Source organism: Mauremys reevesii, linkage group 11 (genome assembly GCF_016161935.1).
Source record: "Mauremys reevesii isolate NIE-2019 linkage group 11, ASM1616193v1, whole genome shotgun sequence".
Taxonomy (NCBI): Eukaryota; Metazoa; Chordata; order Testudines; family Geoemydidae; genus Mauremys; species Mauremys reevesii.
The window spans coordinates 50,487,915-50,515,336 of NC_052633.1; the positions used below are offsets into that span (position 1 = coordinate 50,487,915).

At 44.4% G+C, this 27,422-nt stretch overlaps 1 protein-coding gene and 1 long non-coding RNA gene across 5 annotated transcripts in view; both read left to right on the forward strand.

The window, feature by feature from the left end:
- The window catches only part of CACNB4 (calcium voltage-gated channel auxiliary subunit beta 4), a 196,149-nt gene that overhangs the window by 79,894 nt on the left and 88,833 nt on the right, over positions 1 to 27,422 (forward strand). The window lies entirely within an intron of this gene.
- LOC120374745 lies at positions 15,431 to 17,411 on the forward strand. The gene is made up of 2 exons (XR_005586228.1): positions 15,431 to 15,615; positions 15,899 to 17,411. It is a non-coding gene; the product is annotated as an uncharacterized LOC120374745 (long non-coding RNA).

The following is a 27,422-nucleotide window of genomic DNA, read 5'->3' on the forward strand; positions in this document are numbered from 1 at the left end:
GGAGTTAAAGCTCCCCGCCCCACTGGAAAACTAGTGCACGCCAGGCTGAAACACTGCCTGACCTCTTTGGGGATGTGTTTCCCCTGGGGGACAAGGGGTCGTGCCAGCGTAGATAGAGATCTCCCAGTGAATCTGTCCCTTTAGGTTTTATGTTAAAGATGTAGACTACATTTCATATGAATGAATTGTTTTGTACGTTTTGCTGCCCTGTAACATGTATGCCCTCAAGGACCTCTTCAGTGCTCTCTAGGCAATACTTGTAATCTGCCACTGTAACACCCATATGTCACTGGCTGTCGTCAGGCATGGGCTAGCTCAGACATCAATAGAGCCTCTAAACTTTTCAAAAGCATTGCTTACTCTATCCCAAAAGGTCACCTAACTAACAGACCTGGAGATGTTTTCAATGGCGGAACCACTTTATAAGCTCATGTCTGATTCAAAGGTGACTTGGGCAAATGTATTCTGTAGTCTTTATTTTTAAATTGAATGAATAGATAGTTCTGTGCTAAATTACAGTGAATCCAACTCCTGTTGCTACATAGAGTGTAGATTTGGAAGCTCTAGCAACACACGAAGAATGAGGACAGTACCACAAACAAGTAAAAAAAATCTCGTTTTTAGTATGTTATACTTGCATATCTATTTACGCAACCGGAGAGAGTCCATACACTGGCCAATGCCGTATTCACTCTCAGACCAAACATTTCATAGCTGGGTGCATTTCTCAGCTGGGTGCATTTCTCAACAAGTGGTCATAGAGAGAGAGGGGTGGTTCCTGCTGCGGTTCTCCCAATGAAGTCTTCCCACTGTAGCCTAGTCATGGAACCTCTTTTATCCTTTTGTTCTGACCATGCCTACTTCTTATGCACACATGAAGGTTTCAACCCTTCTTTTCCTAGTTTGTATTTCCACACCCCATAAATTTCCACACCCCTGCTTGTCATAGGTTGTTCTTAGTTACCCTTAGTCTCATAAGCATCTTACTAACATTTACATTAACTGTTTCCAGGGTAACCTACGGTCAGCACAGAACTTCCTGTGACGTTACAATCAGGTGTCTTGCAGCTTAGATGGGTACATGACAACTTATTTCTCGTAACATCACCTATTGGACCATTTTTTCCAGCAATCTTGTGACTTCAGTGGCATAGGGTTATTCTTAGGTCACCCCCTTATTTCAAGCTTCCTTAAGCCTAGTGTGGTTAAGCTGAAATTGTACAGGCCTCAACCTGTAGGCCTGGCGTTACAGCCATGCTTTACTTATATTCTTAATACTTGTCAGTCTTATAGTCCCATCCTACTTATATCTATTCATCACCCATTGATTATATATGATATAACATAGGAGTTCACCATGACATTAACACTGCAATGATAAAATGAATTAATTGGCTACAGTTCACTGATGCGTAATAAATGAGGCAGTTTAAATGGAGTCAGCAAGTAATTATTTAACATTTTTGGAAGTACAGCTGGGAGTAAAATTTGCGATAGTGTGACGCTGTGTAGATTTTCACTGACCTGAAGTAGATGTACATTGAACTCTGAACTTCTTCAGGTTAAGCTAGAAGCATTAGGATTGCTCAGAACTCTGGCCCAGCTGTGAATAGAACAGAGTGGCTTTAGATGTCTTTAATGTGGAAGCATCACCTTTATCAGTGTGCTAAATGTTTTTTTTTAACTGCGTTGAGGGGAGATTAGGACTTCCTCATTCAATAAGAAGATTATATTGTGATTCTGTGGAATTTACAGAACAGGAGAAATGTACTCATTGAGACATCAATGCCCTCAAAATGAATGTATTCATCATAATAGAGATCAGTTTTTTCTTTATGGGTCCATCCCCTTGCAAAGGCAGGACATACTCTCCTGGTAGAGCACATATGGACAGGGGCGGCTCTAGGGATTTTGCTGCCCCAAGCACGGCAGGCAGGCTGCCTCCAGCGACTTGCCTGTGGAGGGTCCGATGGTCCCGCGGCTTCGGAGGATCTCCCGCAGGTCCTCTGAAGCCGCGGGACCAGCGGACCCTCTGCAGGCAAGCCGCCGAGGGCAGCCTCCCTGTCGCCCTCCCGGCGCCGGCAGAGCGCCCCCTGTGGCTTGCCGCCCCAAGCACGCGCTTGGCGTGCTGGGGCCTGGAGCCACCCCTGCATATGGAATAACTGATTAGGCAGCACGTAGACAGGAAAAGAAAATACAATAAAATGAAATATTTGTTGGAACTAGGCACAAAGTTGATAGTATGTGAATGTGCTTATTTGTATAGATACAAAAATGGATATTAATCTATCAAAATGTATAATTGTTAAAACCCCACTATTTTATATATATATATATATACAACATATCTTACCAGCTATGATGAGTAATGATAGGTTGCTGATGTGTTAGCATGAGGCTTTTTTTGAGGAGGACGAAGAAATTATGTGGTTGAAAGTGAATAAAAATACCTGCAACTTAGTAGATAAAAAGTACATGCTGTGTCAGAGAAAAAGGATATAGAGACAGGGCCTTGCTACTTTCACAGACATAACCAAGTTCCTGTAATGCAAGGGGTCGGGTGTGGGTTGTGGCCTTTCGTGGTCTGGAAAGAAAGGTGCACATCCCAATACTCCCTCACCCTGGGTTTCTCTTTGCAAGCAGTCCTCACACACTTTGACATAAGTTCATCACAGTGTTCTTGGTTTACAGTGCAACTCCATGTCCCATCATCATAAGCTTTTCCCAAGCTTCAATGTACTCCCTAGGCACAGGGTGCAGGCATAGGGAAAGAGGTCTCACTTCTCTGAGTTCCTGGGCTTCTTTGCCCTTTCTTCTAGCCCCCTTTTCTCCCTCCCTGTCTCCCATTACAGTCCGCAGCTGAATCCCCTTGTTAACTGGTTAATTACCCAGTCCTAATCAATTCTCTCCCAATTTGTGCCATGCTTACAAAGTGCAGGGAGTGGTGAGCTAGTGCTAGGTGACTCCCACTCTGTCACAGTGCACCATAAAGGAGGGAGACTCAAAGGTTTTGGAAGATAAAGAACCCTCTTAAAAAGGTGAAAGGTTTCTTTATTCTATACATAGACAGGTGTTGCCTGATCTTTTGATTGTGTATTAGTTATATATAACTAACACTCTTTAAGTTGGGCAGAGTTCTGTCCCATGACCAGCCTTGTCTACACTGCCACTTTACAGCACTGAAACTTTCTCGCTCACAGGTGTGAAAAAATACCCCCCATAGCAATGCAAGTTTCAGTGCTGTAAAGGGCCAGTGTAGACAGTGCACCAGCACTGGGAGCTGTTCCCCTCGCGGAGGTGAAATATAACAGGAGATATACTTATCTCCTAGAGCTGGAAGGGACCTTGAAAGGTCATTGAGTCCAGCCCCCTGCCTTCACTAGCAGGACCAAGTACTGATTTTTGCCCCAGATCCCTAAGTGGCCCCCTCAAGGATTGAACTCACAGCCCTGGGTTTAGCAGGACAATGCTCAAACCACTGAGCTATCCCTCCCCCCTTGGTTTTATTATAGCTCCCAACACTGGTGCCACGACTACACCGCCATGTTAAAGCGCTGCCATGGCAGCGCTTTAACTTTGCCAGTGTAGACGTACACTTAATTGTGATAACCCGGGTGTGCATGAGAGAGGCATTTACACTTAGGAAAGGTGTTTTGTCCTTGTAGTATTTTTATTAGCACAGCTAACAAAAGCCCAAACACTCCAATCCAGCAAAGTAGATAAATAATACGTTAAGAAAAACCCAGAGTGTTAGTCATCCTCCCCACCAGTGGTGGTCATCCTGGCATCTCCCAAGGCCCACAGTCGGTATACAGCTTTTATGTTATGCTGACACCCACTACGCCTAATGTATCTTCATTAGGGGTTTCAGCCCCTTTTCCTTATCTGTATTTCCTTACCTTAGATGTTGGGTGCCCTTCATTCTTGTGGTTGGAAATCTGCTGATGTTCCTAACTTAAAATATCAAAAGTTTACATCAACTGGCATCTTGTAGTTACCTGTCGTAGTCCTACTTGTTTATTACAGCATTCTATCTTGTGATAGCTTATGATTTATGGTTACTCCCGGTTAGCTAATACTTTTTGGGCCTTAGGCCTTGATTAATTTAGCTAAGCTATTGTCTTACAAACCTCGAGGCTTGTAGGATCATTGCATTATTGCCTTAACTTATATCTATATCTTACCGAGTAAATATCTATATCTATAGGCTACTCAGGAGACAGAAGGTAGATCCAAAATGCAAGCTGCCTCGGGTGCTCTCTCGCTTGGAAATTAGGTGGTACTCCAAGTAATTCTAAAAAATTGCCTCTTTTTGGCAATACGGCCTGTTTAAAAATGAAAACCCAAGAGTGCTTTATATGACTCCCAACAGTCTGGCATTCCTGATCACTGGAAAGTCAGGGTATAAAAACTCATAAGCAAGAAGATTTAAGACAATAAGGTGTATTGGCTAGGGAAATCACTGTGGTTTACTTTTACAATTGTATTTAACTAGATGCAATGTCCCTATTTTATAGTAAAGAAAATCTGAATGCCTCAGCTATGCCATCCCTGAATTGCCCACAGGTCCTTATAGGATAAACATAACTTCTTTAGTTTAAAATATAGGTTCGTCACCCCTTCCCTGAGCCTCAAAGATGAACCAAGCTCAGCGAGTTTACATGCCCTTGTTCATCATGTAGAGGTTCTACAGAAATCCATGGCACTTATTTATGAATTTGTATAATAGTCACACTTAGAAGCCTCAGCCAAGGTTGGGGGTCCATTGTGGTAGATACTGTACAAGGAGCAGTAGACACTGCCTGCCCTGAAAAACTTAGTGTAAATAAAGAAGATGGACAAAGAGTGGAAGAAATAAATTATTTTTATTAACTGCACTTTGCAGAGGGGTCTTAATTTGTCCACTCCCTTGCACCCTGTGTAGATATTTACATTTGTGCAAAGTAGGTGTAGAATGTTACCAGATCAGAATGGTAGCATTTTACACCCCTGTTGCACTCATTCAGCACAGCTGTAAATACCCATACAAGATGCAGGGCAGTGGAGAATCGGATGCAGAGATGCTAAGGGCCTGACCCAAAGCCTACTGATCAACTCTTGTTGACTTCAGTATTTTAGATCAGGCCCTAAGAGAGTTGTTGAGGTTCCCACAGGAGGTCTGTGGTAAACCTGGGAATGGAACCCAGAATTCTAGAGTCCCAGTCCAGCGAACGTGTCACCAAGCTGTGAGCATAGAGCTCTTACATCTTCTATAAATGTCAAACACTGACCACTGTTTCATCCTCCTCGCCCTTCCACATTGTCACTTGCTTCCACATCTCTTTCCTGCTTCCCTCCCTCCCTGCTGCTGTTCTCTACAGCCTGCAAATATGGTGGCTTTTTTTTTCTATGCACAATCAGTACAACTAGGGCAAAATTGTCTGAAACACACATGCTCTGTGGGAGTGAGAGACTGGGGAAGCAGTAAAGCAAAGCATTAGACAAGAGTGTGGAATGTGATCCAGCCGGTGGGGGAAGGAAGGGAAGCTAATGTGACTCTTGACTGCCTGTGCAAAGCCATACCTCATGGAGTACAAAGATAAAAGGCCCTTTCAGTACAGCTATAGTGCTTTGTTGCCTAGACCTAGACTATTGCATTCAGTTCTGGGCACCACATTACCAGAAAGGTATAGACAAATGGAGGTCTTCAGAGAAGAGCAACAAAAATAATCATGGGGTTCACCGGGGTAGAGACTTTATTATTGATACTTTAGTAGCATCGAGAGGTCCCAGCTTCAGTGTGTTAGAAGCTGTACAAACATGTAATGAAAAAATGGTCCCACTCCCAGTGAATTTACAATCTACATATAAGATGAGATGATAGGTGGATACTACAAACAGATGAGGAAAAGGGAGGGTGAATCACAAGGTGACTGTCTCCTTATATGCCCTGACAGTGTCGGGTACACAGTGGGAACTGCCATAACACAAATAAAAATGATAAAATCATGAAGACATATTAAAAGGGCTAAACATGGCTAGTTTAGATAAGAGACAATGGACAGGTTGGGGATGGGTATAAGTATATATATTTACATGGGGTGGAAGACCCATTGCTAAGGACTCTTAAAATATAAAGAACAATCCTACACTGGCAGGGAGTTAGGCTTGAATGATCAAAAGGGTCTTTCCTATTTCTCTGTCATATAATAAGAGTAGTGGAGTGAGCGCAGTGGCTCTCTTTGTCTCTAACAGTGGGAATAAGTGTGCCATGATGCTAGATTCCTTATTTTCAGCAAATTGTCTTCCATGCATGTTGGTTGGTTGGTTGGTTGATTCTGCGGCAGAGAGGGGGTAAGTTTTTAAAGGGTAGAAACCATCGTAATGGGATCACAGAGACAGACAGGTCCTGAGTGTAGCATTCAGTAAAATCATGCCAAAATCAGGTTCACCTTCAACACTTTCGTGTAAAAATACTCTATGAAATCAGGACCTGGTCTGTGTTTATTCAGTTGTCAGAAGCCAGATAATACAGTACATAGCGTGCTACGCATGAGACATCCATTCTCTTTCACTTCCAGTTTAAATTTACCATATCATTATGCAGCTATTTGCAGACTATTAAGCAACCCACTAGAGGATCTCATGACTAAGTTCAATATTTTGCACTGCTTCTGAAGAATAACTTTCCCCATGATAAATCTCCTTTTAGTCCAAGATTTGCGTAAAATACGGTTATGCCACCAGGTTTGTATGGTAACTATTGTAAGAGATCCAAACTGCTCACCTGTGGAATGAAGCTCATAAATCTGACCACGTCATATATTACTATAGACAACATCCTTTCAAAGATCCCTCCTCTTATGACCTATGTTTTTGGACTTTAGAATGAGATAAAAGCAGTTACCTAAATGGGGCTTGGCAGACGGAGAGCTGTAGCTGTGTATGCCACATACAGAAAATCCTACAGTCTGGAGGGTAACAAGTACTCCCTGAAGCTAAGCTGCTCCCAGCCATAAGGCAGTCCACAGAGGGTGCACCACTCCCATGTGTGAGTGCCAGCACATTTCCAACCAGTCAAGCTGTTGTACCAGTCCTTTTCTGAACCTCTAAAAGCACTAATTTTAAAGCAACACCTGAGCATGTGAGATGAATTTCCTCACTTCTCACGAGGTGTAAGATTAATACTTGTCAACAAGTTAGCAGCTTTATCTTCTGTACTTGAGTCAATTGTCAGGACTGTTGGAAAATCTCAACTCTGTTTTTCAGTTAGTGGGTGGGTGGAGGGACTTTGAGAGCTCCAGCCCAACAGGGGCAGATTTAAGGACAGAGGTTAGGGAACAAAGAAGCAGAAAGGGAGAGTGCAAATGGTGTGGTTTGGCATAGGGTGAGTAGGGAAACTAGGCTTGGTTTCTTTCCTCTCTTCCATCTATGTTTGCTCCTTTCCTGCCTCCTTCGCTGGCCCACAACTCCCAGATAGTGCTGCTTCCTCTCCACTCCCACCAGCTTTATCACTTTCTCTCTCCTGTCCTCTTCCTCCTATCCCAGAGCTCTTCTGCCCTAGGATGGACTTCATTTGGAGTTATGGACACTTGGCACATTGCAGGATCAGGAGCTTAGTTTATTAGTTTGCAAGGCACTTTGATGTGCTTGGATTAAAGGTGCTGTATAAATGTAAGATTGCTGTTACAGTAACGTCAAATCAGTATTTTGGAGTGATTTGGTAACCTCTTTTTAAAGTTTGTTGTAGAAAGGGCAGACCGGAGAACTCCATGTGCACAGACGTATACTCAGACACTTCAGTTTCTTCCAAGAGCCCTAGAACCTCAGTGATATAAGCAGGGAACTAGAAAGCTATCCTGGGTTTTTGGTGCACACACACAGTGGTACATTAAGCATCCCACTTTGATTTTCTGGGTTCTCATGTGGACTATGCAACATGTAGCTTTTATGCAGATGAACATGTTTTTTTTCCCAGGCTGCATGTGCAAATACAGGCATGTGTTTCATCTGGATGGTTCAGTACACCTGCCAGTGGTTGCACACCTTTGGCTATGTAAGCAATTATCCAATTTAGAAAGCTATAGTTGGAGCTTTAATGTGTTAAGGTTATTGTCAACTGTTGGCAGGAATTATCTTGAATTTGTGGGCGTATTCTCTCAGCAGGATGGTAGCACGTTTAGATTCTACCCTATATAGGTTTTTATACCACACTCATCACCATAGTATCTGAGGGCCTTCCAGTAGTGCATTCAGCAATGTGATTACACATCTGTCATGTGTTGCTTGTTCTCTCATCCTCTTCCCAGAGGGAGGAGCGCATGGAGTAGAGTATTGTTTTGGTACCTTTTTTTTATTTATTTAAATATACCTGTTGCTATCTTTTTGTATTAGAGAAGGCAAGGTGAAACCAGCCTCACCTTGCATTCAGTGGTGAGGTTGGTGATAGTCCTTAGTTCTTGGGGGAGTCCATTCCACAGTCTCAGACCACCGCCAGAGAAAGCTCGGTCTCTCACACAGATGAGCCTTACTCTTATTGTTGAAAATTCCTTTGTGCCAGAGGAGCAAAGTTGTTAACTGTATTTTTTGTCATGAAGCTTTAAATGTTTTTTTAGGTATCCTGGACCCAAGCCATGCAGTGTTTTGAAGATAAGGACCAAGACAATAAACTTGAATAAAAAATTCTATGGGATGATTGCAACTGTATCTGTATTAGATATAGGAAGAACCACACAGGTGGTTGTTAGGATGCAGAATACTAATATTTAGCATCTGTACTGCGGTACGAACAATAAAGGATACTTTCAATTTAAGAATTGTACTTCCTATTGTTTCACGTAACCCTTAAGATTACTGTTGCTGAAAGAAAAACAGAAAAAAGAGAAGAAAAATACATGTGTTCACTTTGTGCACGGTCAGTTTCACTGTTTTCTTGATGGTCCATTCCATTTCCTATCTCCTGCTCTAGCAGAGTGACGTCACTATCATGCTATCTAGTAATTTTCTCCTGTTGCTGATGTGGCTCTTTCACATAGCAACAGAGAGAGGAATTAAAAGAAAAAAAAGAGAGTAAATGACTGTGGAATGACAAAAACAGTCAGGGGATTCAGAGGTGGGCGTAGTAACTCTACCTTTTAATTTGTGTTTGTGTTTTGGTATTTTTAAATTGATTAGATTTCAATTTGGTGGCGTTCGTTTAACTAATGAATCCCCACAGTGCTTCTCCCTTTCCACAATCATGTAGGTAAGTTAGTATTAAACTCCAGTTACAGACTGAGGGATTTGAGGCAGAGTGGTCAAGTGACTGGCCAGAAGCTGCAGAGGTTCAGTAGCCAGATTCTGTGACCCGCTAAAGCCCTTTTATGCTATTCTAAGAGCATGCTGGGGCTACAAAGGGGGTAGAGTGGCCCCAGGGAATTTCCCATAGTGCAGGGGCAGCATAGGGCTGATATATGTGGACTTGTGCTGGGCTCCTGGCAGCCCTTGGTGTAGGTTGGGCTGAGGGCAGGAGAGATTTCATGTTGGGTTCTGTGTTCTGGCACTCTTGGACTGCAGAGCAGCCCTCAGACTGCTGGGTAAGGCAGCTGTAAATTAGAGCAGCCTTCGGGGCTGTTCTAACTTGCATGCCTCTGGTCTTGTGCAGCCCAGAATTTGGAAAAAATAAGTGGCTTAAAACCTCCATGCAGGCACAGCAAAAAATCTGGCCCAGGACTGGATGTCAGGATTTCCTGTGTTCTCAGTCCTGTGCTTGGACCAGTGGACCACATTTTCTATCCTCTTCTCTTCTGACACCGTTAATTTGTGTCTTTTTATTTAGTACTTAGCTAGTACTGAAGAGTCCTAGGTAACCTAGAGCTTTCTTTGGGAGAGAAAGCAGTGAAAAAAATAAGTACCACTGCAGATCTTATCTAGAAGCTGGTAGCGCTCCACATCCTTCGTGCTCACTGAAGTGAAAAAAAGAGACAGAGAGGGTGAAAAGAGTGAAGAATAGCATTCTTCACAGTTCCTGTGTCTGTTGAAGTATAAAGTGTGATGCACAGTGTTTGAGCTCACTTGCAATTCAATTCCCATAATACTGCTCCAGCTCACAGCTATTTCACAGCAGAGCAGGGGTCTGAGCTCAGGGAACAAACCAAAAAGATTCAGGGTGGGGGGGGGGGCGGGAAATAGAGGCTGGGGCAGTTTCCATAAATTCAGTAAACTTTTCTTCTCTAAGCTTTTGGAAACAATAAGGAGAAAGGTTTCCTCTTTTTTTGCCTCCACACACTTCCTGGATTTAAATAATCTAGGTAATAGCTTGTGCCCAACAAGTAGATAAAACGTGCATATTGAAACATATTTTTCATTCTGTCTCTTGTGATTACTGCAAAGCTAATTCAGTTACTATAATTCTAAAGATTTATGCTTTGCATTCATTTTATTATAAACTGGCTTACAATCTTGCTTCTAGTAAATGTGGATCAAAGCTGTAGTTACAACTTAAAACAACAGTCAACAATTTTGACAGCAAAGATATTTAAGATGGCAGCTGGTAGGTTCTGTCTTTCTGAAGTGAAGGGTGCTAGATTGACAGCCCTGGAAATGGGAGTTCTTTGTTTATCCATGGAATAAATACAGCCTGGCCAGCAGGAATATGAGCTTCCCCAAACTGCCCTCTGAAATTCAGCCTCCATGCCCATTCAGTTCATAGTCTCTCTGCTGAAGTTGCCAAAAAAGGGCTGGTTAGTGCCCAAGTGAGTTTTGTGATGAGAACATCTCTCTACTGCACAATATACTGAGACCAAGCAGCATAGAATTATAGAAGATGAGGGTTGAAAGAGACCTCAGGAGGTCATCTAGTCCAACCTCCTGCTGAAAGCAGGACCAACACAACTAAATCATCCTAGCCAGAGCTTTGTCAAGTCGGGCCTTAAAAACCTTTAAGGATGGAGATTCCATCACCTCCCTAGGTAATCCATTACAGTGCTTCACCACCCTCCTAGTGAAATAGTTTTTCCTAATATCCAACCTAAATCTCACCCACTACAACTTGAGACCACTGCTCCTTGTTCGGTCATCTGCCACCACTGAGAACAGCCTAGCTCCATCCTCTTCGGAACCCTCCCCCCCCCCCAGGTAGTTGAAGGCTGCTATCAAATCGCCCTCACTCTTCTGCAGACTAAATAAGCCCAGTTCCCTCAGCCTCTCCTCATAAATCATGTTCCCCAGCCCCCTAATCATTTTTGTTGCCCTCCGCTGGACTCTCTCCAATTTGTCCATATCCTTTCTGTAGTTGGGGGCCCAAAACTGGGCGCAGTACTCCAGATGCCGAATAGAGGGGAATAATCACTTCCCTTGATTTGCTGGCAATGCTCCTACTAATGCAGCCTAATATGCTATTAGCCTTCTTGGCAACAAGGGCACACTGCTGACTCATATCCAGCTTCTCGTCTACCATAATCCCCAGGTACTTTTCTGCAGAACTGCTGCTTAGCCAGTCGGTCCCCAGCCTGTAGCAGTGCATGGGATTATTCCATCCTAAGTGCAGGACTCTGCACTTGTCCTTGTTGAAGCTCATCAGATTTCTTTTGGCCCGATCCTCCAAATTGTGTAGATCACTCTGGACCCTATACCTACCCTCCAGCATATCTACCTCTCCCTCCAGCTTAGTGTCATCTGTGAACTTGCTGAGGGTGTAATCCATCCCATCATCCATATCATTAATGAAGATGTTGAACAAAACTGGCCCCAGGACTGACCCCTGGGACACTCTGCTTGATACCAGCTGCCAACTAGACATTGAGCCATTGATCAATAGCCGTTGAGCCCAACAATCTAGCCAGCTTTCTATCCACCTTATAGTCCATTCATCCAATCCATACTTCTTTAACTTGCTGGCAAGAATACTGTATCAAAAGCTTTGCTAAAGTCAAGATATATAATGTCCACTGCTTTTCCCCATATCCACAGAGCCAGTTATCTCATCATAGAAGGCAATCAAGTTGGTCAGGCATGACCTGCCCTTGGTGAAGCCATGGTGACTGTTCCTGATCACCTTCCTCTCCTCCAAGTACTTCAAAATAGGTTCCTTGAGGACCTGTTCCATGATTTTTCCAGGGATTGAGGTGAGGCCGACTGGCCTGTAGTTCCCCAGATTCTCCTTCTTCCCTTTTTTAAAAAATGGGCCCTATATTTGCCTATTTCCAATCGTCCGGGACCTCCCCCGATCGCCACGCGTTTTCGAAGATAATGGCCAATGGCTCTGCAATCACATCAGCCAACTCCCTCAGCACCCTCTGATGCATTGCATCCAGCCCAATGGACTTGTGCATATTTCACACCAAAGAGCCACCTTATAAAGTCTGGGATTTTCAAAGGGACCAAAGGGAGTTGGGTGCCCAACTCCCACTGACTTTCAGTGTTTTTGGATGCCTGATTTCCTTCAGCCCCTCCAAAAATTCCAGCCAAGAACTGAAACGTAGTGAACCCATTTTCATGGTTACTTTGTGGTGTAAGAATTTTTGTAGCCCTATGCCGTGGCTGTGAGGAAAATTTCCTTCTCCAGTATATTATCCAGCAGAACTGTTCCTGTGGTTGAAAGCCTGGCTAATGCAGGCTCTCTCCATCCAGTTACAAATAACTCCTCCCTTCACTTTGAAGAATTTCCCGTCTACTTTGCAGATAAAATTGATGTAGTGTGAGGAGGGTTGTAGTAGACTGGGATAAATGGGCCATCTTCTCTGAATTTTAGCCACTCTTTTATGGGGATTTTGGAGTTATTGGGAGAGATGTGATCAACAAAAAGTGAGATGGTGCACGGCCCTTGCTGGTTAAAATGGGGTAGGGGCAGATTTAAGGTGTATAATAGGAGAAAACTAACAAAGCCTTCCTGCAGGAGGACAAAATGCCAGGGTGACTGGGACAGCTCCTCACTGGTTCTTGAACCCTCATGGGATCCCACTGAAATATTAGGGCCTCACATGGGTGCAAGGATCCTCCTGCACAGATCCAGTTTCAGGCTCAAGCCTCTAGTTGTATTTGTGAAACACAGATTGTATTAAAAAAACTAAAACTTTTAGGGAAGTTTTGCCCCTGAATGCATGAAGAGCTCCCATTGAACCCAAAGCCACTTGAGGGGAATGTGACTCTGTATGCCAAAGGAAAACAACACAGTAATAATAAATAACATGCTCAAAGAACAAGGGGGAAAAGCTTAACCCAAGATGCAGTTGATGTCTTGACTCTCTTCCCTATCTCCCTAAAACATGCTCTGGCTGTAAGATGTTGAGCTGTTAGATGTTTCGCCACTGAATATGCATTTACATAGATAGTAGAGACTTGTTTGAAAATCAGCGTCTTGTACAAATGCAGATTATTCTGCAACTAGGACAAACTGGATGACAGTTCATGGTCATTCAAACTCCAGCAGTTAACTTTGAAAACTCTTTTAGTTGCCTGGATGTTGAAGGTCTGAGTTCGGCGATCACAGGTAGAGTTGAACTTCTGTTTGCAAATTTCATTTTGGCCCTGAATAGACTCCATTGGCACTGTGCCTCATACTCCTACCGCTGGGGTTCACTCAGAGCCTCTTGCTTTTGCAGTATCCCATTTCCATTATCTGTCCATTCCTTCCTTCCCCCTCCAGAGTGGACCCTTGGAGTTAGCTACAACAGCCCATGCTCATGTTTGCTAGATAGGGAGGGCACAGCTGTTCACTGACTCTGCTATGCTATGGTTTTTATATATATAAACTGTTTTATGGCCCGGCCTAGAGGGAGATTTTTCTCACTTTCACTTAATAAATTAAGGGAAGTATCACAGAAGAATGAGGTCCCTTTCCTTAGATTTAGCCACAGTGCTCTACAAACTTCTGCACATCAGGTGACGTGTGTTCTGATGAGCTCAGGTTGTCAGAGAGCTGAGTTGTATCATCACTGCCCAACAGACCCAAACACAGGACTACACTGGGCTGACTATGTCTGTTCAGTAAGCACCTCAGACTGGGGAAGGGAACAGCTCTCATTCAGTCTTGCACTCTTTAGCAAGCACTTGCTGATGCTGGACTTTCCTTTCTTCTGCTCCACTGCTTCCAGTTGCAGCATGTGTGACAGTGAGACCATTTCCCCTGTCTAGGTCCTGTTCAGAAAGCAAAGGTAGTCACAGGTTTTGCAGGATGCAAGGCCCTTTGCTGCTGGGGATCAGGCAGGGTTTCCTCAACTGGGAAGAGAAGCCATGAGGAACATTTGTCTGTGAAGGAGTGTTTGGACAGAGTGGGGGTCTGGTTTGGATGCCTGTCACAGGGATTTCCCATTTGATATGCCCTTCTTCCTACCAAATACAGCTAGACCAGCGTGACCTTTCTCCTAGCCACCCTCTGACTGGCCTTCCAGCCTCCCCATTCTGGCCTTTGGCTCCTGCATCCCAGCTCACTTCCTTCTCTGGATTCAAGTTCCTACCTCATTCTTCCCCTACCAAAATTTTACTTGGGCCTTATCACCACTTGAAGTGATATTCTTGGGGCCCAGCTTCCTCTGTGCTGAGCTCTGGAACAATGCCTCTTCCATATGGCTAGCCTCTTCCTGCAGCACAGGCTTTGGGGAAGGCCTCTTGAAGCAAGAGTGTATTTTTTTTCTTTTGGGCTCAGTCTGCCTGGGTATCATTTCTGACCACTCTGGGCTACTCCTCCTCCTTCCCCACCTTCTAGTATTTCACTCATGCATTGCCTTTGGTTCTGACTGTGATGCTTACTCATGTATCCTCTAGTCTTTCACCCATCTAGTACACAGACTTGGAGGAAGTGAAGAGTGGCTGAGTATTCCTACCCAAATCACAGAGCTCTCTGCAGCTGCACACTCAGCATAGGCCTAAGGCCAGCTTTGTCGGAATACACTTCAGGTTCTTTTTCAGGAAATGAATAGCTCAGGGAATGGTAATGGGCTTCAGATCCCCTTTTTTGGCTTCAGGGCTGTCAGTCTATCAGCTCTTGCAAGCATTAAAATTCATGTAAAAAGAAGGGGGTTGTGGAGACCCTTTTCTCTGGACAGCTCAAACTGTACAAAAGCTATATAAGTTACAGTTGTGTAAGTTCATGCTGCTTCACATATAGGAAGTGATTTTCTCAGCGACACAGAAAAAATATTCCCTGTCATCTGGCTCTGCACTGAAATTGTGAAGTGCATATTTTAAAGCTCTAACACCTCATGAAAAACTTTGCAAACAATTCTATTTTGAGACAGTTCTGCCAATGCTGCATATATTTCTTCTATATCTTTTCCCTTGTTGTTGCATACAAGGATATTTGCATGAAAACAGCATCTTTGTTGCTTAGCTCACTTGTTCCTCTTGCCTCTTCCCACTTGATGCCAATCCTCTGTGCATGACATCACAATTATTTGCTGTGGAGCTGATTGTGTCACAAAGATCAGATTCTTCAAGTATGTGTAGCTGTGTATCCCACTGTATTTGCCATATGTGCCTTGCACACCAGACCAGAAGTTTATTGAACAGTGTCTGTCGGGCCACACATGCATCATGTGCCCCTTGTGATCCCATAGAAGGGCATAATGGGTGGGACAGATGTGACCCTTTCTTGATTCCCTCTTACTGCCTGTGGCAGCAAAACAGAACCTGAAGCGTGTCCGACTTGCTGGTTCTTAGGTCAGGCTAAGCTTCTTCAGAATCTGTTAAAGTCTTCAGAACTACTTCTGATTTGTTATCTTTGACAGTTGTGAACTAATCCTACCCTGGACCAAACTCTACTTGGTCAAACCCTACTTATAGGGCTCCTTAACCTGGTGGACTCAAAACTTATGGGCTTCAAGCCCTGTCCATCTTGTAATGGACTAATACCCCTGAAGGATGACAGCACTAGGTACTACTTCTGCCTGGGGGATTCACTCATTCTGAGCAGATGCTCAGTATACTTGTCTTTCTCTGCTAGAATGCCCAAGATGTGAGGCTGAAAGGCTGTCTTCTGGAGCAATCCATGAAGGGCTCCTCAGACCCTGAGGAAACAAGCCCCAAAATCCTACTAGTGGACAAGCCAGCATCATCCAGTGCCTTGTGGAGGAAACAGGTAATGCTTCAGAACTGCATGGGGAAGACTTTACCAAGGAAAAGATCTGGCGCCAACACCCTGGCACCGAAGCCATATATCAGTGTTGAAGGTGGCACTGCTTCAGCAAAGTTGGGCAACGACTGGGCCACTCTGAACACCAAAGCTGAAGAAGGATCACTATGTCACTTGCATAAAGATAGACCCAGCAAAGCCTTCAGAGAAAAGTCACGAGGGCCCACAATGCGTTAAGAGCTGAGGAAGAAGACGCAGCCTATGATGCAGCAGACTTCATTGGCGCCAGTCCCATCTTCAATTATGCCTTTAGCACCGACCCCCAAGCTCAGGGGTGACACTAGGGTAGAATCAGATCCACTGTTGGTACTGAGGTGCTTACCGGCAATGGTACGGACTCTGGTACCCACAGGACCTTCACATCAGTGCTGCCCATAGAAAAGGTTTACTCTTCCTTACCATCATTGGTATATGCATTCTCCGCAACATCAAGCAGAGAACCCTCTCTCCTGAAGACTGACACTACCAAAGACCTACAAGCTTCTACAGACTTTTGTCTCCACTGACCTGTCAGTGCTTGCACTGGATTGGCCATTACCCAGAAAAATGAGCATCCTCCTGTGGCATGGGGATGTTGCCCTTTTGGGGATACTGGGATCCACTACTGCAGGCACTCAGAAGCATATCTGCATCATCGAGGAAAAGGAAGAGAGATGTCTCCCTGGGAGCAACGCTGGTCAGGCCACCAACGCCTAAATACCAGGAAGAGCCAGATCCAGAGGCAGAACAACATCAATGCCACGTTTCACCACCAAAATCTCTTTCCTCTTTGGTGCTGGTTGAGGTGATAGCCTCGACACTTGGCCCCAATGGACACCCTAGTTTAAAAAAAACCTAAACTCTCCAGTCTCGGGTGCATGAGATAATGCACATCTCTAGTGAGACCCACACCGACTACAACATCTCAAAAGAACCACAGTGACTGTAGAGGAAGTAACTGTTTTTTATAATTTCAGGTAGGATGAGGAGCAGGCTCAGGTGAACTTTGCATGAAACTTGGACTTTTTGTTGTGAAAATATCCTCTGGTAATTTACAAATCTAACAAGTTCAATACAAATGAGGAAATCAGACATTTGGGCAGACTTATTTCCAAACAGATATTTTTTCCCAAAGATTTCCACAAGACATGGTTGGTTCACTCTGCTCTAGCTGAATCTGAACCTATTCTAGGTTCTGAATCTGAACCTATTCTGCAAAACAGCAACATCAGAACTTTGCAGTTTTTTTTCTAAAGAGGCCCTTTTAGACCAGCGGTAGGATATTAATACAATTAGATTCCAAACCGTGGAATTGTATTCTGTCTGCCTAAAATTCTCACTGCCAGATTCAGTTGTACATGATATTTTTTTACTTTCTGTCCTAAGTAGCGTAGTGTTAAGTGCTGTAGTGCTCTGTTACGCAGCTACTGTGACACACCCTAGCAGTGGGTATAGCAGTCCACTGGTGGATTAAGTGATCTTTCAATATTGTATGCTAGGTGTACTGTATCTCAGTGCTTTTCAGCCTGTGGTCCGTGGAGCTCTGGGGGTCTGCAGACTATTGCCAAAGGGCTCCACACCTCCATTTGAAAAGATTGAGAACCACTGTTGTATCTAACCACACAGACATCTACCTGTGTAAAGAGAGTGGTGGTGGGAGGGCAAGAGCGGGGTCACTCTATTTACTATTATATGCTATAGCTACACAGTGGGATTGAGGGTACACAGGAATTTCTATATTGAATCAGACATGAGGTCCACCTAATCCAGTGTTTTGTTTCTGGTACTGTCCACTGTCAGATGCTTCAGAGGAAGGTTTAAGAGCTCTAGTAGTCCCAAAATAGTCCACTGTTTTGAAGGGGAGAAGAGAATCTACCTTAGGTATCTTCAGTTGTACACATTACAGTTGTGCATTATATTTTACAATAACAATTTGCACTTATAGCACTCGTTACTTGAGAGTAACAAAGCACTGCTATTAATGACTGAATGAATGTTCACATCAGTGGGAGGTATGGTAGTGTATTAGCACTATTCTGCAAAAAACTGAGACACAGATGTGTGCCCAAAGTCAGTTACAGCCTGATTTTTTCAGAGATGCTGAGCACCTTGTGACTCTAATTGAAGTTAACAGAACTTTATGTGCTCCATAACTCTGACAATTAAGGTCAGAGCTGAAGGCAGTGGTGGAGCCAAAAACGGACCTCATATTTCAATGCAGCTACACTGATTTACACCAGGTGAAAACCTAGCCCCAAAAGTCCTGGGTCCCAGTCACTTACCCCAGCTATTAATTCTTCCTTCTGTTTGTAATGCATCCTGGCACAACTCTTATTGCTGTATTGGCTAGAAAGCGTTCTTTACAAAAAAAAAAAAAAAAAGCTAGTGCCCAGCATCTGAGGGAGAATTACGGTAATTAGCTTTCCTGTGCCACATACCTTCATCAAATCTCTTTTAGGAAGGAAATCATCAGACGTTCCCCTGGTTGGGTGGGTGGATGGATGGGAACACACTGCCGTCTGCAGGGATCCTTCAGGCCATTTTTCCTTCTCCATTTTGATCTTTTCCCTTTTTGAGCAAGTCCCTCTCTTTCCAGATGCTCTGCCTATGTTGCTCTGAATTATAAAGGTGCTGCTGCTATGGAGCCTTGTTCCAAGATAGACCCAGCTCTATTGCAAATGAGTTAAGGCTGCCAGGAGGAACAAATTGAATACTGTTCTTTCCCTTTCTGTTTTTAGCAGCTGCTTTTATCTTGTCTACTGTTGGACGGGAAGAAGCTTACTAGTCTGCACTAGCAGTGCCCCATGGATTAGCTTTTTGGGTGGCACTGCTGCTTCTGGAGACTGAGGATTTTGTCACTTGTTTGCATAAAGCTCCGATCTCTCAGGTAGCTTTTTAGGCAGTTTAGGTGACTGGGACAAGTGATGCTGCTCAGTATACAACTTTTAGAGGTATTTTCCACCACTCCAAAAACCACATCCATTGGAACTTCAGAATAGGGAGATGTAGTTGTGTGTGCTGTATTACAACCAGAAAGTTGGGGATCAAACAATACAGAGGTGAAAATGACACAAAGGAGCTTCTTAAATGGGAGCTTGAACCCTTGTTGGATAGTGGATTTATTCTGCAATTCCCTGTCCCAAACCTGAAAATATATACATTGAAAAAGAGGCATGTAACTATCTGGGACTCTCAGGGTAAGCAGAGTGGTGTATGGAAACACTTAATGGACAAGAAGAGGTAAACTCCAGATGGACCACGTGTAACCCACACACCTTTGGGGGGTTGTGTTGGGGAGGAGGGGGGAGAGAGAAAAAAACTCGACTCTACAGCTGTAGTTAACAGCCAGTTGGCTTTTAGCTCATGCAGTAGACAGGCTTATGCACTAAGCTCCAGAGGTCCCAAGGTCGATCCCGCCTGCCGACGACCAGGGTCTGTCGGTGTTGCACATGCATGCTCTAGATAGAGTGTGGGTTTGCATGAATGCTCTAGATGTGCATAGGGCACTCTGGATTCATCACCTACACTTCATTGTTTATTGTGAATTACTCAAAAAGACATTCTGATTCATGTGTTAACTGAGATATAGACTCATAGAAGATTAGGGTTGGAAGAGACCTCAGGAGGTCATCTAGTCCAACCCCCTGATTCGCTTATATTTATGTAAGGAGGAGAGAAATAAGGGTTAGAGGGAGGTAAGTTTCCTCTGCTTTTCACTTGTCCATCTTGCATCATCAAAGACTCAGAGCTATGCTAACTTGTCCTTTAGGCTGAGGAGAGCTGGCCACCACTCTCAGTGGGGCTCATCAATTCTGCTGCTGTATTTGGTTGGCGGAGGTTCTTTGAGAGTAGCATGAGCCTTCTTCCTCCTCTGTCTGCCCCTCCTACAAACTGCGTTTGCTGTCTCTGCAGTGCACCCACCTGCTGCCAACCTGGGGAGCAAGATGCCGAGCTCAGGAAGAAATGCTAGTTTAACAGTAAAATACAGCAACACCGCATCCGTCTCATGGAGTTAATGGCACACAAGAGGGTTTGCAAAATGGACTGAGGGAAAACTCTTTAGTAATTTAATTCTGCTGCAGATTTTGTGCTGCGGAGAGTAGAATCTCCCCCACTAGCTACTGCAGCTAAACAAGCATGTTCCCTCAGGAGAGTTCAGCACTGTAACTCTCAGCAAACACGGCCAGGGAATGAGTTCCTGAGCTGGCATACTGTGCATGTACCTTTTTTTTTTAAAAAAAGGATCATAGCATGAAAACAACCTGCATTAAAAGGAACTGATTTGAATACCAGCCTCTCTGCTCTGCCAGCTGCTCTAGTGCACTGATTCTCAGTGAATTATTTTAGACCACAGAAATCTTGTGGCATTAAGTTATGTCCTATTATGCTCCCATTGAAATCAATAACAAAGCATGACTTCAGTGGGAGCAGGATTGGACCTAGCAGGCCTTGTGCAGCATAGAATGAAACTGCACAAGAGAATGGAACAAACGAATCCTTGGAAGCAAGTACACCGAGTCCTAGGGAGAATTTTAGTTCAGTGTATCCTCTGAAAAGCAAGAACACAATCAGTGTCTCAAACCCCTGCATTAAATATTTTCAAAATTTCAACAAATGTACATGTCCACTTAAGAATTTGTCAGATCATGTGGCCCTGATCCATCTGAACCAATCTCCATGGAATAGTCTTGGTGTGAATTAAGAGGATACCTTGAGCAGTGGAGGGCTTCTGCCCCTTATGCCAAGGAGGAAAGGGTGGTTCTGAGCTAGTAGGTGGTGCATAAGGCCTCTCTAACTTGCACTGGGAGCCTGACTCAGAATTAAGGAGTTGATAAAGTGGCTTAAAACAACCTTTGCGCACCCCCCCTCCTGCAAGCTGTGCTTCCTGAGAGGTGCTGCTCATTCACTATGATCCACAGTCCACATTTGTATGGGGCCTCAGCTAACAAACTTCTACTTTGTTACATCCTCAGTAAAACTAACTTAAATATTTGGGGCATATCAACTAATCCAGACATGATCAACAATATTCTTTTAATTGGAGAGAGACCAGCGGAAGGCAACAAAAATGATCAGGGGGCTGGGGCACATGACTTATGTGGAGAGGCTGAGGGAACTGGGCTTATTTAGTCTGCAGAAGAGAAGAGTGAGGGGGGATTTGATAGCAGCCTTCAGCTACCTGAAGGTGGGTTCCAAAGAGGATGGAGCTCGGCTGTTCTCAGTGGTGGCAGATGACAGAACAAGGAGCAATGGTCTCAAGTTGCAGTGGGGGAGGTCTAGGTTGGATATTAGGAAAAACTATTTCACTAGGAGGGTGGTGAAGCACTGGAATGTGTGACCTAGGGAGGTGATGGAATCTCCATCCTTAGAAGTTTTTAAGGCCTGGCTTGAGAAAGCCCTGGCTGGGATGATTTAGTTGGGGTTGGTCTTGCTTTGAGCAGGAGGTTGGACTAGATCAGGGGTCTCAAACATGCGGCCCGCGGAGCTCCCCAGGGCCGCCCGGGGGGGGGGGCAAAGGGGGCAATTTGCCCCGGGCTCCGCAGGGGCCCCCAAGAGAAAAGCGGAGGCTCCCGCCTCCGCCCCTCTCCTGGAGCCTCGGCACATAGAGCGCCGAGTCTCCGTCCGAGCGCCTGAGCCCCGCCCCGATCCGAGCCGCGTGGGGAGGGGGCGGGGCTGGGAGCTCTGGGCTGAGCGCTGCGCTCGGCGTGGAGCTCACCGCCCCGCCCCCCCACCACGCGGCTCTGAGCGGGACGAAGCTCAGGCCTCGCCGGAGACGTGCTCGGGTACGGGGGGGGGAAGCGGGAGCCGCCGGGGCCGGGCCGGGGTCTGGGTGGGAAGCGGGACCAGCCCGGTGGGCGGCGGCTTCCCCGCGGGCGCTCCCCCCCCGACCCAAAGACCCCCCGACCCCCCCACCGGGGACCCCCGCCGGGGGGCACTTCGGGCGCGGGTCCCGGAGGGAAAGGCCCGCGCCCCCCCCCCGGCGGAATCCTCTCGGGGCGGCCCTGAGCTCCCAGTTACTTCCTGTCACCGCCAAACTCCCCCCCCCCCCCCCCCCCGAGTTATTTTTCTTGCCTAAGCTCCCCGGCGCTGCTCCCCAATGTTTGACCACCCCCCCCCCCCCCCCCCCCCTTGCCCCCCCCACCGCCCGGGAGGCCTGCCGGGAGCTCCTGCTATGCCAGCTCCGCATCACCCTGCCCGCGCAGTCCTAGAGCCCCCTTCACTAGGGCCAGGGCAGGGCTGCCTCAGGGCCTCATGGAAGGGTGGATTGGGGGTGGGGCCCAGGGCAGCAAGAGACCCTGGACTAGATGACCTCCTGAGGTCTCTTCCAACCTAATCTTCTTCTATGATGAATTACTAAGGTTCAACAAGGAATAAAAATCTACCTAAGATCCCTGTTACTTCCACAAACCGGGTCCTAATTTACTAGTCAGTTGCCTAGCCAATGTGTGTTGTTTTTACTGTGTGTATCTACTGTATCAACATCCTTTTTCTTATGATATTAAAATAATTTATCTCAGATGCTGGATAAACTAAGGGTTCATCTGCCTGAGATGGGAACTCAGCACACCTGAAAATCAAGCCTCACGTTGTTTGCCCCATAACTACATTATTGGAAACTTTTTTTAATTGAGTTTTTATTTATTTATTTTTTTAAAAAAAGTTTTTTATTTTCCCCTCCCTGTGTGTGTGCGCGCATCCAAAATTATACAGGCACAAATAATTGTGAATGCAATTGATTGTTGAGATGTTCATCAACCTGATTGATTCTAATATTTATAAAAGTCATCCTCATACCAGCAATAAGGGGACATATGGCATTTTGATAAGAATGTGGATTAATGGAGAACCTACATTGAATAGCTGCAAATTCTATTCCTGAGACCAACCCTTCTACATATGGTGGGAAATGTAAAGCTTTTTCATCCTATTACTCAATCTTGAGGTGATCACAGAGAGAAGAAATGAAAATATAGTCAGAGATTGTGCAAGTTACTCAAGTGTATAATGATCTTGGGGTTCATTAAATAACAAACCAGTAAATGAGAGAGGACTAAAATTTTAAGAAAACAAACTGGAGAGCATCTCTGGTTAACTGCTGCACACAGCCATACTGAGTTCCCAACCCCAGCCTCCAGGGCATACCTCCAAATGCCCCCTCCCCCACACAACACAGTCCCTTATGAGGGAGCGTCTCCAAATCACAATCTTGCATAAGCATATCTCTACAAAGTGGTGAACACATTTTGCTCTGAAGGAGCCGTGAGAGAATTTGGGTCCATTAAAGAAATCAGGATGAGGTGTGACCTAGGGGTTTAAGCATGGTGTTGGGACCAAAGGAGACCTGACTTCTAATCTTGGCTATGCCACGGTCTCTTTGTGTGGCTTGGGAAAGTCACATTCTTTGCCTCAGTTTCCCAATCTGTAAACTATTTTATTTAATGAGTCTGTTTGAGTTCCAGACTTTACCAGCAGAGTATTGTGGGGAAGCTGTAATTACACTGTGGAAATTGACTCTACTGATGTATTTCTTGAGAGTTGTCAATGTAGTACCTTTTATGACCAGTAAATTCACTTTAAAATAAATTCAAATGCTCTTTTTAAAAATGAACCCTGGAAGATTGCCCTGGAAGTCTCCATGAAATACTGCTTTCACCAGCCCAGTGTTCGTATGCTGCTATCATAGATGAATCCTGTATATGTCTGTATTTTGTCATTACATAATATCTCTTTGTGATGAACAGGGGCCCTGCTAACTGCAATGTGATATCTAATTCCTGGGTTAGTGGAAAAACTGCTGGGGGTGCGGTGGGGAAGAATCCTTCCAACAAACTGAATTTTTCATTGAGCTCATTCCACAAGAGGAAAAACTGGCTTTCATACCTCCTTCTGCTGGTACAGGTTTCCAGCCCAACGGTGCTTTGTAGTCTAACAGGGTAGTAGGTGCCTAACTGTATCTGTTAGGTGGACAGGAAGGGTATGAATGGAATAGCTATCTATTTATTTACTTATGCAAATTTTACAATGTGCTTATCTTCAAATGTGTTTATTACTTAAAAACACTCCTTACTCTGAGCTCTCTGCATATTGAATCGGGGTGCTGGAACAATTTGTATAGTGCGGGTGCTGAGTGCCATTGAAACAAACTTTAAACACTGTATACAGGGTGGATTTGATTTAAATCACTAGTCAGGAAGACTCAATTTAATCATGGATTTCTATGTAAAAGTGCATTCTTGTTGGTGGTTATAACCTTAATACATATTCTTCACAACTCAGAGATAGATGTCGATTTTATTTTTAGAAGGTACACACTATATATTTTTAAAGTGATTTATTTTGAAAACTTTTCAGATTAGTTTTACAGCTATATCAGAAAATGAATGATTGTTTTGTTATTTCATTTACCAAAGGTAATTGAAACAGATGTTTATGAAGTCATTGGGAGGTGAACTATCTCCAGTTCAACAGGTTAATCGTTAATATTAGGAGGAGAACATCACCAGACAGACGTTTAAATTGTTTTATTTAACTAAACAACAATGTTATGTGGTCTGGATTTTTTTCTTCAACAACAAACATATAATATTTTAACAAAACAAGCATATGAATTTTTGAATTTAGTTAAACATTCAAGTTTTTTAAAATCAGGTTTTTGTTAAAATTGTTTAACTAAAATAGTTAAATGAAATATTTAAAAAAAATTAAATCGACTATATCAGCCAGGTCAACAGGAGACACTTAAAATATTGGCTTCTGCAGCTAACTCAGTTGTCTTCACCTTCGTTTTCCTATTTGTTCATAATCTAGAAAAGAAAAACAAGCTCCCTGCTTTTTCAGGTCCCAAACGATTTCTCAATTTGGAATGAATTATTCCAAATGAAGAAAATATTCCTTCTACACCAGCAGAAGAAGCTACTGCTGTTAAAAGTGAGATTATCACTTCAACAGTCTCTGAATCCAAGTGCTTAAGTGACTTCCTCCAGTTCACTGGAGTGACTTTCTTTAAAACATCATCCGCAAACATATTTCTTGAATGGTCCTAATTCCCAGACTGGGTCTCTTTTACAGACCATTTTACTGCGGCCATTATAGGTTTTCCCTTCCAGTGAGAAAATGGTATGATAGGTCTCAAATCAATGAAGGCTACACTCAGAAAGACATCAAGACTTCTGGAATATGCTGCTCAAACAGTTTCACTTTTGTTTCTACTGCATGTCCCCTCCTTCTCACATTTATCTCCAGACTTCTTCTCCTTGTCCAGATCTCTTCTGCCCCCAACAATCTTCTATTCATTGAACTTTTTGAAACTTTGCACTTTTAGAGAGAGGTAAGGGATTGACTCTGTGTACTCAAATTTGCAGAGGGACAATAGGGTTGAGGTCTGTTATTTCTTACCTCTACATAGTATTTATTTATTTTAAAAACATTTTTGCTGTTAACAAGCATGTTATCTCTGGAGACACAAATCCACAGTTTGAGAACGGCAAAACTAAGCATCTCTGGTGGTATCTTCTAGATTGAGCATCTCTGATGGTATCTTCTAGATTGAGCACTGAGTCCCATTGGGTAGATAGAAAGAATAACCTAAATAGTCTATACAGAAGCCCCTGGAACCCCATAAAATTGGGTCCCTAATCCATGAACTCATTTACAAAACTTTTTTCTTAAATATTACATGAATATATTGTCTCATAAATTAGAATGTATAATCCCTATTCCGTGATGAGATATCTTTGAGCTATAATGTATCTTAACTAAAACTATCTTTAGATACGTTTTTTCCTCCAAAAGAATTTAATCAAAAATAAATAAATAAATACTTAAAAAAAAATCTTTGCTTTTATCCACCCTGGCTGTATATAATGGAAACCACTTCAAGCCAGGGGGTGTGGCAGCAGCACCCCTAGTTCCAGCACCTTTGTATGGAATCCACTCTCCATGATTCTAGTCATTCTGATCACTGGTCTTGGAACACTTTTTAGTTTTGCTTTGGATTTTTTGACACCATGTATCCTGAAAATACTTTTGTACCATCTTCTTCATTTCTGTCTGTTTTCATTTCATGTGGATTGATAACTGAACACTCCAATGCAGTGGTGGTTTTTTTAAAAACTTATTTACCCTCTTATTTTTTAAATAATGACAAACACTTTAGACCAAACTAAAAGTTTAAATATTTCCCTTTCAGATTTTCTGCATGGTTTGCTCCTATCAAAGGAAGTTTCTTTGCATAAGTAATAATACTCAGCTCTTATAAAGTTTTCTAGTCTGTTGTTTGTATACACTTGTATGCTTATGAATAAATATAGGGCCTCACTAGTGAACTGATGGAGCTTTCATGAAATATATATTACAATGTGTAGCCTATATAGGGACAGATCCTGGCCGTGTTCCAGTTCCTCTGCATCACTCTGGCAGCAAAAAGCAGCTGCAGGGGGGCTCAAAAAAACTGGTGTTGGGATCCCCAAAGTGGGGGGTTCTTACGTGGCATATGGGCATGTGCGGCCCCTCAGACAGTTTATTTACATTTGCACAGGCACCGGCCAGTGGCAGCCCTGGCACCCGCGCCCGCCCTGGCCAATGGGAGCTGCGGGAAGTGGCGCGGGCCGCAGGGACATGCTGGCTACTGCTTCCCGCAGCTCCCATTGGCCAGGAATGGTGACCCGCGGCTACTGGGAGCTGTGGGCAGCAGTGTCCTGCCAGTTCCCCACCACTGTCCTATACCATGCCCTTCTGGCATCTAGCACAGGAGTAATGGCCAGGGAAAAGGGGGAATGGCCAGTCAGTACTCTCCTTTCCCCTTCCTTCTCCCAAGCTGTTCCAGGTGCAGAAGAATCAATCCCAAGGATCTGCCACATAATTTTGGAGGTCCAATGGCTACGGGCAGTTTTGTGACAGAGGAGAAAGAGAACACCCGGTCGAAAAAGGACCCTGACGGCTCTGGTCAGAACCACTGGCTGGGCTGTTAAGTCTGGTTGGCAGTGTTGCAGTGCTAACGCACGCTTGTTCCTACCTGTCCTGGCTAGCACCAGAAGCGGTCAGCAGGTCCGGCTCGTAGGTGGGGAGGCAATGGGGCTCCGCACGTTGCCTCTGCCCTGAGCTCCCATTAGCTGGGAACTGGCCAATAGGAGCTGGGGGGTGGTGTCTGCCAGCAAGAGTGGTGTGTGTAGCCTCCGGGCCCCCCGCCTAGGACCCGGACCTGCTGGCTGTTTCTGGGGCATGTGCAGCACGGTGCCAGGACAGGAAGGCAGCCTGTCCTAGTCCCCCCACTGTGCCGCTGACTGGGAGCCACCTGATGTATGCCCACACCCCAACCCTGAGCCCCAGCCACCTTCCCCAGCCCTGAGCCCCCCCA